General features: G+C 36.1%; 1 long non-coding RNA gene across 1 annotated transcript in view; it reads right to left on the reverse strand.

Annotated features, from left to right (window-relative positions):
• LOC134792184 (uncharacterized) overlaps window positions 1–15143 on the reverse strand; it is a 596557-nt gene that overhangs the window by 82177 nt on the left and 499237 nt on the right. The window lies entirely within an intron of this gene.

Consider the following 15143-nt stretch of genomic DNA (forward strand, 5'->3'; position numbering starts at 1 on the left):
ATTATTTGCGGGGGTTTAGCTTGCTAAAATAAATACTAGAGTACGTACTCTGGGTACACCCACCTCAATCTCGAGTAGAGAGTACTTCGTGTATGAAACTCGATTCACAAGTACTGGAATATTACTCATGCCAGCTATTATCGTTAAATTTCTCTCCCCCGAGCAAAAACACCCATTCAAAAAATGACAAGAAATATTTTAAGCCAACGTCAACCAAGATATCAAAAGTGTCACTTTTGAAGTCGGCAACACTTAACTTTCGTTTAAACTTGAAACAGGGTCATCCAATCATATATTACTAGGTCGACAATTTAATCCTATCAAATACCGAGTAAAAGTTAAAACGTGTGACAAAAAATCACAAATTGTCGCTTAAGGATGATCCAAGGCTAATTAAATCGCTTGTAAGCGTGTAACTGGGACAAAGCATGTCGAATCGCGAACAGGTAGAGCATTGACACTAATCCAGGCGAGTCACCAGTTTATATCGGCAGAAATAAAAGTGCAAGCGATAATTCTATCTGAACATTACGGTTAAAGACATAGGTGCGCTTAATCCTGCGGAATCTATGCCAGCAGATACCGTGGACGTGTGATATGATTCGATGTATAATCAGCACGAAAAGTGATAGTTAATGTTACATTAATTGTTGCGCTGTCGAGCCGAATGGAAGTCATTCCTGGCGCCGCGCGCCGCCATAGATAACGATAGTCGGCAGATTAAAGTGAAATTGACAGTTGTTCTTAATTACACAGTGTTTATTGCTCACAAGTATTTTAACAACTAAATTAACAACTCAGACATTCCAGACATTGAATACCTATCTCTAAAAACTTATTTACATAATAAATACGGTGCAATTATCACTTTACAATGAATTGTGCCTTGTTCATTTCGAAGTTTTTCTATAGATAGTTAGTAAAAATGTATAAAAGGAATCTAAATTATTTAATAACTAGCGACAGGCCCCGGCTTCGCGCAGATTAACAAATTATACACCTAAACCTTCAAGAATCACTCTATTGATAGGTGAAAACCGCATGAAAATCCGTTCAGTGGTTTTTGAGTTTATCGCGAACAAACATACAAACACACAAACAGACAGACGCGGCGGGGGACTTTGTTTTATAAGGTGTTGTAATAAATTTGTGTGTACCAACATATGTACAGTCATTTTTCGCGCTTTGTACTTTTGCATGCCTTATACATAAATGGTTGGTGACAATGGTGACCGACGAATAAAATATGTAGTTCCGAATGTTAACATAATATGAAGATTATATTAGGTATATTAGTTTGACCTCATAGTTAAATAATATCAATTAATATACATACTCAAATATGGCATTAATTTGCAAAAACAAACGATTTTATTTAATACTAACATAACTTTACAATACGATGTTACATAGTTATATACCTACTTAAAAATGCAATTTTATATTGCACGGAAAATGACTAGCAAAAGTAGGTTAGTGGTCCGCTCCTTTTACACATATCGGTCGTTCTTTACAAGGCAAAGGAAAAAGGGTGTGCTTTTTTATTTTAATGGGGCATGTTAGATAGCGGTCAACTTTGGAGGAATTTTAACAAGCTCTTTGTTGACTCCTGGCCTTAATCGATGCGCATGGAAACGCTTTCGAATATCCCTATTATGAGTTAAAATTGAAACGAGTGCCTCCAATATCGGCTATTGTATACAGTGTTGGGACAAAGTTAGTACCTATATGAGGTTTTACCTAAAGAGTGTTTTCTAGAGAGTTTATTTATCCTCTTTTTTTGCAATTTAACGTAGAAGATTCGGTCAAATGTATACAATCTCATCGGATAAAAAAAATGTAAGCAAATATACCAGGTCCGGATCCAAACATCATTGTTAAAAAAAAATTACGATCGACTCACGCTTGACCTATCTCATGAACTTTTTTTTATATAATATTTGCTTAAATTTTTATGATCATCTATTGTTATACCTACTAAATCTTAACAATTCAAGAAAACAAAGCGGTTCATAAATTCATTATCGTTTGCTCCCTATGTAGGTACCTACTTAAGTATGTCATTTTGATATTTTCTATTTGTTAGAAAAATACAAAGTTTAACACAGATTTGTTAAGTTTTATGAACATGGTTTTCTGCAGTTTGAAATTTAATATATTCCTTCTAAGTTTATCCAATCATGAGACATGTGTCAGTTCAGAAAGCGCTTATCGCAAAGTGACACATATCTACCACTTTCCAGGCAAACCCGGATTTCGGCGCATTGTTAAAAATAATTGGAAAGGAATAATCTGCTCAAGTTATCAAAGCTGACGCTTTATAATTGACTTCAGACAACCGAGATACTCGTACAACTTTGTCAACGAAATCGGTGCGTGCGCGAAGAGGAAAAAAAACGCGAGGGTTCAGCTATGAAACATTTACTAAGATTTGCTCACGTAGTTGACCTAATTGCTTACGTAGCATATGGACGCTGGCAAGGCCTAGGATATCCCGTATTTACATAGAAGATATTTTCATCCTATCGTATTTACAAACAACTATTTTGAAATGCCCTATTGTTAATCCTTTGATAAATCCTCAGCAAGGAGCTCAAAAGTTTTCCTATAGGAGCTACGAAACACTACTTAAGAAGGAAAGAAATAAAAACAAATATGACAGAGGCAGACGACACCTGTGGTAATTGTAAGTCTTCCTTGCGGTCTTCCCTCCGCCACCCTCGCCTTAGGGCACACAACCCATGAGGGCCACAAGGGATTAATAAGGTGTAGCCTTGTATTATTAGTTTTTAATTTTGTTAACATCCGTAGTAAGGATAGCCAAATAACTACGATAAATTTTTAATATTTTTGTGAAAATGTATTACAATACATGAATAAGATAGGTACCAAAAGAGGTTTTCAATATTTTTTTAATAGTCTTTGTCTCTGTCTTTTACCTCTTGGCCCTTAAGCTTGAACCTGATTGATTGGAGATAGTTTGAGCCCCGGAGAAATTTACGAGTATATAGGTATAATGTTTGCCACGTAAATAATAACTCTCCTCAAAAGACATAATATCGCGGGTAGAAATTGAAGAGTAAATATTTTCATTTAATTTTGCCGATGACGATTTGTCCAATTGTCCAATTTTAGTTTTATAGTACCTACCACCACCACCTAAACTTGCAGCTCCCTTAAAGTAGCATTGTTTATTACGAACCTTATCAAGTTTTTTGTCACCTTTACAACGGACATGAAATACGATCTATCTTAATTTAAATAAGCCTTGCTTTTCCGTCGGCTCCCGTTTCCAAGGCAGTTCGGTAGCCAGATCTTTATCAAGACTTTAAATAAATAAAGTTAATCGAGTCTTTTCGATGCGTGCTTCCGACTCGCATCGGACCCAGGGTTGCGAAGTACCTCTATTATTCAGTTTTATTCTTTATGGTAGGTAATTTTTATACCTGACCTATACTAATGCTCTGAGTCATACTGTTAATGTCATATTCTGTTAAAGTGTGTGTGTGTGTGTGTGTGTGTCTTTTATTAATTTTGTTTGTGTTTGTTTGTGCTTACGAATAAATCAATTCTATTCTATTCTATTCTATTCCATTCTATTCTATTCTACTATACATATTTCCACCGAGAGGATGCAGGATGTAAAAAAACTCCCACAAGCAACGCAAAAAAAAGAAATTGACTAATTACCTTACAACCACCTGCCGGCGAATTGAACTTGAATGAAAATTAAAAAGCGACGAAGCCGTGAACAAATAAATATTTTTTACCTTCTAATTATAAATATGTATAGGAATCTTCAAACTCGCAAAATAAAGATACAAACGTACGACAGCACAAAACTTATTTATTTGACGCTAATATGCGAAACCGCTCTAAGCCTGTTCCAGAACAAAGAAACTCATCCCGAGGCAACATTATAATTCATACGTTTTTTATGTCCTTGCATAGATGGTTTTTAGCTAGAAACATACATGGAAACATGCCAATTATTTTAAAGTGCCATATCGTAAGCATAGCAACACTGAAGAAAGGACAAAACGGGGCAACATAACACATGCGAGTTAGACTGGTTTTAAGACCGATTCACTCTTGACTGATTTTTATATTTTTTGGATATGCATACTATACCTATACTTTATTATCTCACCGGGTATGAGGTTTGTGCGTTTAACCGTTAGGTATAGGTATAGATACAATAAAAACAAGAAAAATACGTTTTCACCACACCAGCTCGGAAAGGCTTACTTTGCACTTCAAAAACTGATAGCAAAGTTGCATTTTATTCACATGTGAGGCAAAGTAATCAAATGCAAATTTTGAGTTGTTTTCTTATGTTTGCTGGTAGAATTAACTTTTAAATGATGATTTTGGATGATAAATATTTAATAACAATCATTTGGATTTGATTTTGTTTGATATTTTACATTTAATATTTGTTTCGGGTTGGTGTGGTGAAAACTTTTGTGTTTCACTCGGGGGCAAATTTTGTTTAACCCTCGTGCTTTGAAACCCTAGCAACGCTCAAGATTCCATTTTTTGGACCGCTCGGGTATCAATATTAGCACGAGGGGTTAAACAACAACTTTGCCCCCTTGTAAAACAAATAACTATTCTATTTCATTTTGATGATTTGTGTTGCAGGCATTTACAATTTTAAATAAGTAAAAGTACTATTCTTGCTTACGAGTACGCTCATGACTTGAGATAAAGCGATCACGCTTAGCGGCCTTCGACCGAGAGCACTCGGTCCACACAACGGAACGGTTTTAAGTAAAAAAGACTTTTTAGTCACTTATTAGGTACTTATGCACACAAACCTTTCCACTATTAATTATATGAAGCCCTCGATTTGTTGAACTAAGGAAGAACAAAATCAGCAAACTATAGTAGGTTAGGTTCTTACATAGTATACGTCAGTTTCTTACCTGTTGGGTAAATAAATAAATATTATAGGAAATTTTACACAAATTGACTAAGACCCACGGTAAGCTCAAGAAGGCTTGTGTTGTGGGTACTCAGACAACGATATATAATATAATACATAGACAACAACCATGACTCAGAAACAAATATCTGTATCATCATACAAAATATAAATGCCCTTACCAGGATTCGAAGCCTCGGCTTCATTGGCTGGGTCACTACCCACTAGGCCAGACCGGTCATCAAACAACAACAACATCACACAATACACAATATTTAACAACAATTAATAATAATAAAAAAAGTCAATGCTACAAGTACTAGACTAGAAATAGATACATAGTAATGTTGTAGCTGTCTGTTGTTTTATTTATTGCGTTTCTACGTGACATTTGTCGTAACAAATACCTGACGGAGATTAAAGTGTACCTTTGAAACATCATAAAAGACGTTCAATACCTTAACGCCTGCAAAGTGATAAAATATTATACTAAATATATAAAATTAAATTAAATATTATAGTATATACCTGACTGATATTAAAGTGTACCTTTGAAACGACATAAAAGACGTTTAATACCTTAACGCCTGCAAAGTAATAAAATTTCTACTTGTAACAAGCTTATAATTATTGAAAGTAACCTCAAAGCTACTTCACTCATACAATGTTAACAAATTTTCAATAAATAACTTCGTATTTAGAAATTGTATTTAATGACTTGCTATGTTTATTATATTAACGTCGTCATAGTAAAATAAGTTAACAGTTCAATAAATTTTAACGATCTGCTTAAACATATCGTTCCTTCTAATTGCAAATACGGAATGTATGCATCGTTGATCGCAGTTTGCACTAAGTATATAGGTATTCTTAATTTGAAATAAAGATTCCCGAGGAATATGCATAATTACATCCCGTATGTACCTTTAATATGGGTTTAATTGTGGTCGTTGGATTCATTGATATAGAATAAGAACTGGATACCCAATCAGCCGCAAAAAATGGCCCCGCAAAAGTAACGTTGAAACAAATCACGCGTTACTTTTTCGTTTAGTCTTGTATGGACCGCTCAAATGTGAAGTTGTCAACAATGTCGTAAAAATATGCAAAAATAACAATGATAAAACAGGAAAAAAGCATGGAATGTATTTCTTTCGGTTAGTTCTTTGGATAGCATTACATAATTTATGTAATCTGGTGGTAATTTCATGGTTTTGAATAAATTATTTTGTTAGTACCAAAGAAGGGATGTGAAGGAACAAAAATCTAATGAGTCGATGTGAGGTCAATACTTATTTTTATTTTTATATGGAATTCGTAAGATATAATATTACCTATGTTTCACATCAAACATCAAACATCAACATTTATTAAGCAAATAGGCCACAAGGGCACTTTTACACGTCATCATTGAATTTACATAATTACAAGCAAAAATAATAACATCAACAATTTTATAAAATAAAACTAACAATTCAATCTAACGTATTACAATTACTAAGAGATGTATATGGTCTCTTAATGTCTAATTACATAAAAAATACAGATACAAAACACAAAAAAAAAATCTATAATATTTAGAGGTGTAAATGTCTCTAGGTGTCAGAACTATAAGATTATATAGTTTATCAAGTTATCCTTAGAGATGTATAGGGTCTCCAAGAGTCAATATCCTGTATAATTAATACATTCATTAAGAGAAAAGAAACATACGAGAGCAGAATGAGGCGTCTCACTGTAATTAATTAATAAAAATAAAGTTACTAAGTATAATAGCTTGTGTTAGCTTAAACAGACCAGTCTCCACAAACAGCACCCGTTCACGAGTATGACGCGTATCTCAGCCATCGCCTCCCTCAACCTTCATTCGGGAAAGTGGCGACCCGATCAACGACGCCACCGTAAGCAAAGACTTTTAAGCGAGCATGACATGTTCAAGCTACCGGCCTATAATAATATTAAAATAGTAATAACATGTAGCTGTAAGACACGGCATTTTGTGCTCGTATGTTACATAAAAAGACAGTATAGCTTCACATAATTACTAGCCTAAGTTGACTTAGAGATGTAAAGGTCTCTAAGTGTCAGAAACATTAAAAATATAGGTATGTACAATCAAAAATAAAAATAAAATATATAAATAAATACTTAGAGATGTATAAGGTCTCCAAGTGTCCAAAACTAAAATTAAATTAAACAATTTAATCAAGCGAGAACATCATTGTCTCATGTGTCAATTCTACTGGACACTAGCATATTTAATTCACAATGAAAAAAAAAAAAACAATATTTATTTAGCTCTTATTATACTAATGAAATCAAGCTACCTGCTTAAAGGCATCTCTATCGTTTATAAAATCATTTACAGTGTAGTACGCCTTACTTAACAAGGAGCGCTTAATGTGCGACTTAAATTTGTGAAGTGGTAAATTCACTACATCAGTGGGGACTTTGTTATAAAAACGTGTACAGTTCCCGACGAAAGACTAGACTAGACTAACCTTACGGAGGCGGTGGGCGGGCACAGCAAGCTTATGTTTGTTTCTAGTGTTATAGTTATGGATATCACTGTTAACCTTGAATTCGTGGATGTTTTTCCGAACATACATAATATTCTCTAGTATGTATTGAGATGCAACGGTAAGAATGTTAACTCCTTTGAATTTCTCTCTTAGGGATACTCGAGCGCCCAGTCCATAGATGGAACGTACAGCTCGTTTTTGCAGCACAAATATTGTCTGAATATCTGCCGCTTTTCCCCACAACAGAATTCCATCAATTCAAGATTTCCAAGAAAACCTATGTGACGTGCAGAGTGGACTGCTATTATAGCAAGAGATAGGGGTGATGCAATTTTAAACAAGGCAAAACGGCACTTGTGTGTTCGGCCCATTTCCCTGTTTCTGACATATACACACCAATAAGGGCTTACATCGACTAACTGTAAATGCTAAACCTGTCTGAACACAGTGACAACCTCAGGATTTTTTTGATAAAGACCATAACCAATCAGTACCAGTAACGACCTAAATGTCCCCGTGCACTATATTGCAAAGAACGAAAGTGCGAAGAGTATATGTAGATCTAAAATACACAGTTATTTAATAAGTTGAATTTATTTCAAGGAAAATAGTATTTAAAGACGTATACTTATTAAAAATAAAGTTATTTTATGATAACTTACACGGGCTGTTACCATGAATTAATTTTATTTGAACTCCCGATCAAATTAAATTTGTTTCATTTATTACTTTGGTTTTTCTGTACAGGAATACCTATTAAAATGTACCAAAGGGACTCCATTCGTTCATTATTCTCGTTTGACGTTGTTTGACGTAAATACAATGGTGACGTTACGTTTAGTGCCATCGGACTTAAAGTTTTAACAGTGTTGGTACTAATGTTAGCAAATTTGACACTTAATGCTTACGACAGTAAGTTCTTTTCCGTACAAAACATTTATCTTGACTCAAAATGTACGTAGGCGTTTTTATCATCAATGCAAATTTGCCGCTAATGTCATTCTGACCCACATTTTGTTGACGTTTTGTTCCGCTCTGTGTGTCTATTTCTAATATTAAGTCAGTGGTTGGATTTGATACAAGATACAGCGCAGTTATGCAATGCTATAAAATAACAGACAAAGAAGTATCTAATGCGGTTATTAAAATTGAAGTTTGGAAAATATAGCCCTAAGTAAAGCCCTGAAACGTATCATAATTAGATAAAATGCAGACGTAGGATGTAGTAGGTATATCGGCTGATGAGTTTAAAATAGTTCTAAAGAGAATTAACTATCGCTTCTCCATGTATTGCATTTAATAATCTTTGACAGAGACTAGATCACACGGCGCGACGGCATTTCGCAGCTACGGCTCATCGCAGGCGTTTCATTTAACATGCCCATATATTTTCCATATTGCGAATCAACTTTCCAGTTGTGACGGTGCCGAGGCTTCGTTTACGAGGGTCGAAATTATGTGTCCATCTCACGCGAGTGCCGGATGCTCATGTCCAGAAACAACTTACACGTTCTACACTAACTTGTAGTTGTGTTGTGGATACACTTTGGTTGCATTTGGTAGCGATTATCCGTGTAAAATATTTACATACTATGTCAACAATATAACGACTAGCGGTAAGAGCGTGCGACTTTCAATCCGGAGGTCGCGGTTTCAAACCCCGGCTCGTACCAATGAAGTTTTAGGAACTTATGTACAAAAATATCATTTGTTATTTACCAGTCGCTTTTCGGTGAAGGAAAACATTGAAGAAACCGGACTAATCCCAATCAGTACGTCTACCATCAGTTTTTACATTGACATAACGCTCACGTCTACGTAACTTACTTTCTATGCATCTCGCTCGTACTCGCATATTAGTGCAAGCGAGATGTACAGAAAGTAAATTACGTAGACGTGAGCGTTATGTCAATGTCAAAACTGATGGTAGAGGCTCTGGTCTAGTTTACCCTCTGGGTTAGAAGGTCAGGTGGCAGTCGCTTTCGTAAAAACTAGGGCCTACGCCAATTCTCGGGATTAGTTGCCAAGCGGACCCTAGGCTCGCATGAGCCGTGTCAGAATGCCGGGTTAGCGCGAGGAAGATGATGAGATGTCAACCATACGCAGGAAGCGGTATTCTGATTTTAAAATCAGTTAAAGTTTTGATTTAGACATGATATGGTCGCTGATATGTGCGCGCGAGAGATCCACTGCGATGCGTGAATGTCCACCTAACAATATCGAAACGCTCAGAAGTAGGTAATGGCCAGAGGGCCTAGCTCAGATGTTAATCATTTGCGCCGTAGCAAACGAAACGCTAATGTCTGTCTGTCGCACTTAAGGGGTTGTGCACAAATCACGCGAGGTATTTTTGGCTACTTTTTGACCCCCCCTCCCCCTTGGTGATATTTGGTGAGGTTTTTGGCTGCCCCCCTCCCCCCACACAACCTCACGTTTATTTTTTTGAAATATTTCATTCGACCTAATTTTAAGATAAATAGTATTGTATATAGAAAATCTTGTTTATTATTCTATTTTCGTTAAATAGTCTCGTTATTTTGAAGTGCAGAGTGAAAATGTATGTTTAACGAAACCGAGAAAAAGTATCTACTCTTGTGGTAGGTTTTTTTTTCTTAGTTTCGTTCACTGTAGAAAAATACACGTGAGGTTTCTTTATACCCCCCTCCCCCAACGTGATCTATCGTGATTTTTTCGTGACCCCCCTCCCCCTGTCGAACCTCGCGTGATTTGTGCACAAGCCCTAAGAGCGGTAGAGAGACATTACAGTTTCGTTCGCTGCGGCGCAAACGATTGGCATCTTGGCTAGTAAGGATCTATAAGGCCCTCAGGGATCACGCTGTATGAAGATATGAATATTATTTTTCTTATGTTTCGATGAATGGTAAATAGTATGTTTGGGTGTTATTCAGTTTAACTATTGATTTGTTTAAAATTTTAGCGGCATTTACCTGTAGGTACGTATATTGTATATTTGACGCTGTTTTCTAAAACTACTTTATTTTAAAATCAAATAGGTAGCTTTTATAAGTACTAGTATAATATGGTTAAGCGAGAGTACCGCATTTCCTACATTATCCCTCGCTTTAACACCTATCGAAGCAAAGTATCTCAAGGTAGGATACTTACTCCTAACAGCCCTCTATTGTTAAGATTCAGATAAGCCAACAATGAGCCTGTAATTCGCCGTAACGCCCAAAGGTCAGCGCAACAGTTTCCACCCGCGTATCAGATCACTCTCACTTCAAGCAAAGTTCATTGCTGAGGACAACAGTGTTTTGATCGCGTTGCAGACAGACCTTGGTGACTGAAGGTATAGCAACCCGACTACGGTGTTTTTCAAAAAATCTCTAAGTCAGTTGAAAATGTAGCTCATGTCATACATGTCATGAAAATGAATCGATTGACAACTTATGCTACGGGGGCAAATAAATAATACATGTAGGTAGTTTAAGTAAGGGCTTTTTTTTAGTTCTTCATTTCCCGCTACCCAAAGGTTTTCTGGTAGAAATCGCTTTTTAGCGATAAGACCGCCTGTTGTTACCTAGTTCTAATTTTCTTCCAAATTAAGTATAGAATTAACTTAATTAACCGTTGTAAATTCATTACACTTGTAAAAGTAAATCCCAACTCAGCAATTACAGTTCTCACAAACGTGAGTTGAGTGGGATGTGCCCCGGGCGTAGGCAAATGCGTCCCATGCACATACCTTCCACTAGCATTGACAATTAATCAAGAAAAAGTAAGATAAAAATAAACGGTTAAGCATGAACATCATTTAGCCGCGTTTACTATTACTGTCAGGTATGTACATCATTCGATAAAAGCAAAAGAAATATGAATATGTAGTTGGTTACACAGGGTTTAGCAGTACACATATTTAGGTATGTCGTACACGTTCAAACCGAACACCGCGAACCGACACCAAACGTTGCTTACTAATCAAGCGTCAAAAAATCATAAATGTATAGCTTGGCACTTACTATAGTACCTACTAGGTAGGCGACAATATACGTATTTGCCAAAGATACTTATATACATGGAGAACATAGTTCTGGATCTACGACATCGCGATGGACAGAAGTACAAAGATATAAACCATTAAGTAGCTGACGCCGCGCCGCTGTAACTTAGGCTCCGATATCGGCCGCACTTGGTACTCTTCTTGGAATGCAATTCGAATTACTGAAATGTTTATTAACAGTATCAGGTTCTTGGTACATAAATATAGCAAGCCCTGCCGCGGAACGATTCCAGACCCGATCCATCTTTGTACATGCTTGTTAGCCTTTCCTCTGTAATAAATCAATCAGTTTTTGGCGATCGCGGATTTGCAACTGACGTCTGAGAATTAGCATCCAAATAAACTTGCAGAAGATTGATTTTCAAAAGCTAATAATTATATTTTCTGACTAATAATGTAAAAGTACCTACGACAGATTTATTTTTAAATTAAATACTGATAACTGTATTTTAATCTTATTTGTATTTTTAACACTGATAAACACACAGTTAATTTCTGTTAAACACTGCATATTGTCACCTCTCTATTACACATAATTACAGTCAGGCCCAATGTGGAGGACACCAGTGTGCCTAGCGAAGATGCCAATCGTTTGCGCTACGACAACGAAAAGCTATCTGTCTCTCTATCGCACTAATAAGAGTGATAGAGAGACAGAAAACAATAGGCATTTTGACTAGGCACCCTTTAGTCATTTCTGCGCGGGAGCACGCTTTTCATCAGGCAGGATGTAAGCTTTTTTGTCAAGAAGATAAAGGAATTAATAATAAATGACAGTTTAATTAACAAGGCAAATCAGGTAACTAAAGCCAACATAAGCTTATTTATTTATTGTACAAAATGCAATTCGCAAAACATCTACGTCGGAATAAATCATTCCTAGTGTCGATGGCCATCTTCAATATGATGCATTATGCTCAAACCGAAACAAAACATTTTAATCCTTTTGAACTGATGTTAAGGAATAACCTTTTAAAATGTAATGTTAGAGTAGTGCACGTCCTCGGATTGAAACACAAAAGAAAAAAGTAGTATTATGATTGTAGAACCCATACATACTTCGTAGTAATCGTAGTTTAAGCTGTGCTGGCAGGGGTGTGTATCGAGCCTATCGACGCGCCCGTGCAACCTCGGATTTATCTGATCCCTCCCATAACTTACGCTAAAATACTAAAATTGCATTCGTGAAATCTTTCACTGAGATCTTCACGCTCCTCGTGCTTATTATATTCCATTACGATACCAATATTAGCTGTATATTATAACCATTCGTTTATGCGCACGGTGTATCTCAGTATCTAAATTAACTGACCTAACTAATGGATATTCTATTGGTGATCGTATTTAATAAAGTTGGTGCTGAAATAAGCAATCCATCTAAATTTAATTAATAGATAACAGAATTATAGTTAAAACGGCAATACGTATCGCATAAAATGTTTAGTGTTTCTTCAGAACAGGTACTAAGTTTTATTAAGCACAGGTAGTCTACGACTAGCAGATGTGGTTGCCACGTAACAAATATGTCCATATAACATACAATTTATTTAAACTCAAGCATAATAAGCAGTAATTGTGGGCCATAATGAAAGACTTACTCATCACAATAAAAGTTGCTGTTTTTCATTGTTCCTTGCTTAGTTCTGTAAATACAAGATCGTAAAACGAAATAATTTATTTCTAAAATGTACTTACCTTTGCAATAACGGTGCGGCAATGTTACATTGTTCAAGAAAAGTGCAATACTATCTTACGCCTGAACATTTCCTTGGATATGGATGCAGTTCCCGATCAGTTTATCGAGCACAAACTCACGAATGCTTTCTAAAACACGAGAAATGTTTTACTCCGGCCCTTGCTATGTTCCTTGGGCATACCGGGTACAGCACTGAAGATAAACTAATGGAGGTAGATAGTCCATAATGGCTACATTAGGAATTCAGCTAAATTGAAAAACGGCTGTAGTAAAAATGGTATCTGTGAAATACGGTGGCGCAGGAGAGTGCATTAGAAGTCTAAATTATGGGCTTCCTGGTGGGATCACTATGTCTTTACATGGAAAGCAATGCAGCTAGGTATCACTAATAACTTGCTATGATAATGACAATAACCAATTACTCAAAGTTCCAAGATAATTTGTAATGACTTTAATTTTTGAAAAGACACGATTAAATTAATTTGTTCATAAAAATGTATATAAACGACAAACGTGTGTCTTCTGGGTTCAACCTCAGTAATTTTATTTAAGTCGAATTTATCTTTTCAATTTTAATTTTCAAAAAATAATATGTTGGCTTCTTGGATTCATGTTTGCTTGTTTTCATATTTTTTACAAGCTTTTATTTAGTTTCACCTGACCGTTGTATGTCTGTCTGTCTGTCTGTAATCAAATCTTGCAAGTTAAATTTGATCCACTTCCCGGTTTCCGATTGAGCTGAAATTTTGCATGCATGTATAAATCGGATGACAATGCAATATTATGGTACCATCGAGCTGATCTGATGATGGAGACAGGAGGTGGCCATAGGAACTCTGTGATGAAACAACGCAACCTAATATTGTGTTAGGGGTTTTTAGAATTGTCTCGATGAGTATTAGTTGCCTGTCGTAAGAAAAGTACAGTCAGCGATAAAAGCTTGTACCAAAAATGAAATTTTTGCCAAAAACTTTTTACGATTTTGATACGTCGATTGTAAGTAATTATAATATCTGTGGGTATGTTTATTCGTACATTGTATAAAATAAACATAGGTACAGGTTATTGTAATAGGTAGCAATTAACGTCATTAAATATAAATAATAATAAATGATCATAGCATGTTTCTTCAAGTAATATTATTTTAGTATATGTACTTACACCGTAATAATCTCAATAGTCAGGAAGCCGCGTAGCTCGCTCAATATCAGATCGTGACCATTGTGTTTGTTAATATGTATTTAAACTTTCCGCACTTGTATTCGTATTTCAGGTACCGGTGCGGGCGGTGCGAGCGCCACAAAGAGTTCGTGGCGCATATATCGGCTGCTGACCTTCCGTGTGGGCCTGAAACCTGCGAGATTTATGACAACCTCGACGCAGAAACGACTTATCCGACAACGCTTTACAACTGCCAAACGACCTTTCGTGCTAACATAGATGTATTGTCTGCCGATACACCGAGTAGATCAATGGAGGCGCGTGCGACGGTTTTACGTTAAAGCAGTTGTAAAACTCGTGGACGACGGATTGATGACGTTGTTACGACAATGTAATAAATGTGTTAAAAGAAACCTCAGTGTTATCGCATTTTCGATATTGAACTACGTTGATTAAATACTGGATGAAAAGACTGACCTCATGAAAGTAAAGGTTCCATTTTTTGTTACTTTTGGGACTATGAGACAAACTGATCTGAGTGAAACTTGTAGAGATGCCAGTGTACTTAAATAGTAAAATGATTTAAATATTCGACAGTATTTCCCGCGCCCTGTCCAGAATTAGTTTAATCGCTCAAATATTTTATTTATTAACGCATTCACTGCCAGGGGGCTTGGCCTAGGAACAAACTTGTATGACGGTGGACGCACATGTGCGTCGTGGGCAGTGAATGTGTTAATAGTTTGATGTGATGGTTGGTCAACTTCCGGCAAGTGTGCAAATTAATAACAGCAACTTGACACAAAATGAGAGAAG

This window comes from Cydia splendana, chromosome 7 (genome assembly GCF_910591565.1).
Source record: "Cydia splendana chromosome 7, ilCydSple1.2, whole genome shotgun sequence".
Lineage (NCBI taxonomy): Eukaryota > Metazoa > Arthropoda > Insecta > Lepidoptera > Tortricidae > Cydia > Cydia splendana.